We start from the raw sequence: 2,500 nt of genomic DNA on the forward strand, positions 1-2,500 counted from the left end.
TCGTGCGGTGTGGGTGGCGCCCGACTACTTTACATCGCAGCTTCTGGTGGGTCACGGTGCGTTCAACGGCCGCCTGAGGGACCTCGGTCTCAAAGAGGTCGGGACGTGTCCGTGTGGGCTTGCGGAGGAGTACAGGGATCACGTCCTGTGGGAGTGTGGGCTGTACGAACGGGAGAGGGAGGAGATGCTGGAACACGTGGCGGTGGGCGAGCCGGGACCGGTTTACTTCGCGGATCTCGTGGCCTCGGAGGCGAACTATGCCGCGTTCAGTAGATTTGCGCGCGCCTGGCATCGCGTGAGAAGCGAGATAGACGCCGAGGAAAGAGGATTGAGGCGAGCACTGCACGAGCAAGACACGACGGGATTTGACGCTGACGTGGAAGGATCGACACCGACGACGAGCCGTTCTCTTGTGTTGTCCGCAGCCCCCCGGGGGGAGAATGCGACTCGCGCAGCCCTCTCGAGAGAGAGGGAGAATGCGCTAGGGACTGAAATTGCGTAAAATTTGTAGGGAGTCAAGAGAGTGCGCCGGTGGCGATGCACAGAATGCGTAAAGACTCACCGGCGCATCTCCCATTGATTCGGTCGAGACCCGGTCCGCATGACCGCGAGGTCGGTAGGACCATGGGAAGGTTGGTGGGTTATGTCCCTATCTACTGCTTTGTGGCACAGCTTGGAGGAAGGGAGAACGCCGTGTACGTGGTGTCGGCGTACTTCCAGTACAGCGACGAGATAGCCCCACACTTGGAGCACTTGGAGCGTGTGCTGGAGGCTCTTCGAGGGAAACCAGTAGTTATTGGCGTCGATACCAACACCCACTCTCAGCTGTGGTACAGTCGCGAGGACCAGTGTCGAGGAAGAGGCAGACTGGCGGAGCAACGTAGGACGGCAATGGAGAGCTTCGTGCTGTCGTGGGGTCTCTTGGTCCATAACGTCCAAGGCCAACCGGATACTTTCAGTTCACCGAATGGGAGTTCTAACATAGACGCGACTCTGGGAACGAGAGGAGTTCGAATTGACGAATGGACCGTGCACGCCGATCTTAGTACGAGTGACCACCGCCTGATTACGTTCGTGATCCATCTCGGCTCAGTTAGCTCAACGGATAAACTGCATCGGGCGCGAAGCACAGAACAGGGCACGGTGCCGATGAGGTTCCGGGACCGCGGGGTGGACTGGGACCGGTTTCGCTCGGACCTGGCGTTACGCGTGGGCAGGCTTACGTTTAACGCGCCCGCTCAGGCAATTTGTTCGGCGTTTACTTCCGCTGTCGTGACTTCGGCGGGAAAGTGCTTGGGGCTAGTAGAGCCTAAACGGTATGGGGGCTACGAGTGGTGGTCGCGTGAACTGGACGGCCTCCGCAGGCAACAAAACAAATTACGTCGGGAGTGGCAACAGGCCAGGCGCGCGGGTGGCCTGTGCGAGGAGAGCTCGCGAAAACGCTTTCATCTTGCCCGCTCTAGGTACCGGAGAGCAATGCGGGATGCTGAAACCGAGCACTACAAGAGGATTTCCGACTCTGGGAATGAAGATCCATGGGGAATGGCGTACCGGCTCGCAAGTGGGCGTGTGCGTCCACCCTCGGGAGTTGTGAGCGGCATGAAGCTATCGGAGGGATACGCGACAAACATGGAGGAAGCGATGGCCGGAGTCTTGGCGGTCATGTACCCGGACGATGATGTGTCGGTCGATTCGCCGTACCACTCGAGGGTACGCCTTGCCGCCGCTTTTGCACCGTCGGGGAAAGACGTCGACATAGTGGACAGGTCAGCACTCGATAGGATCGTGAAGAGCCTACCAAACAAATGTCCGGGGCTGGACGGTATTACGGCGCGCATCGCCAAGGTCGTTTGGAATGTGGCCGCGTCGGAGATGACGTATATATACAGCATGTGTTTTCGGGAAGGCGTGTTTCCAGACGTTTGGAAGATGGGAAGACTGGTCGTGATACCGAAGGGCAATGGGAGACCACTCACGGACCCGAAAGCGTACAGGCCCGTTACGCTTCTGTCGGTACTGGGGAAGATACTGGAGAGGCTGATCTGCGAGTGTACACCGGGCCTATATGGTCGAATATCGCCCAATCAGCACGGATTCATGCACGGGAAGTCGACGGTGACTGCTTTGACCAGAGTATTGGACATCGTGCGAGAGACGAACCACAAGTACGTCCAGGCCATCCTGTTGGATATCTCGGGCGCGTTCGATAACGCATGGTGGCCGATGGTCCTGACCAAGTTTAAGCAGGGCGGCTGTCCTCGCAATGTATATAGACTGTTGTGCTCGTACTTCACGAATAGGAAAGTGGGGATGTTCGCGAACGACGTGTCCGTCTGGAAGAAATCCACCATGGGTTGCCCACAAGGCTCCGTACTGGGGCCGACACTGTGGAACATTCTGGTGGACGATTTGTTGCGGATGGCGGTGCCCCCGGGCGTAGAGCTGGTAGCGTACGCGGACGACGTCACGGTTCTGATCGAGGCGAACTCCCGGGCGGACA

At 58.4% G+C, this 2,500-nt stretch overlaps 1 pseudogene; it reads left to right on the top strand.

Moving 5' to 3' along the window:
• Positions 1–2,500, top strand: part of LOC123690626 — a 9,086-nt pseudogene that overhangs the window by 4,091 nt on the left and 2,495 nt on the right.

The sequence above is a fragment of the Pieris rapae genome, unplaced genomic scaffold, assembly GCF_905147795.1.
Source record: "Pieris rapae unplaced genomic scaffold, ilPieRapa1.1, whole genome shotgun sequence".
Lineage (NCBI taxonomy): Eukaryota > Metazoa > Arthropoda > Insecta > Lepidoptera > Pieridae > Pieris > Pieris rapae.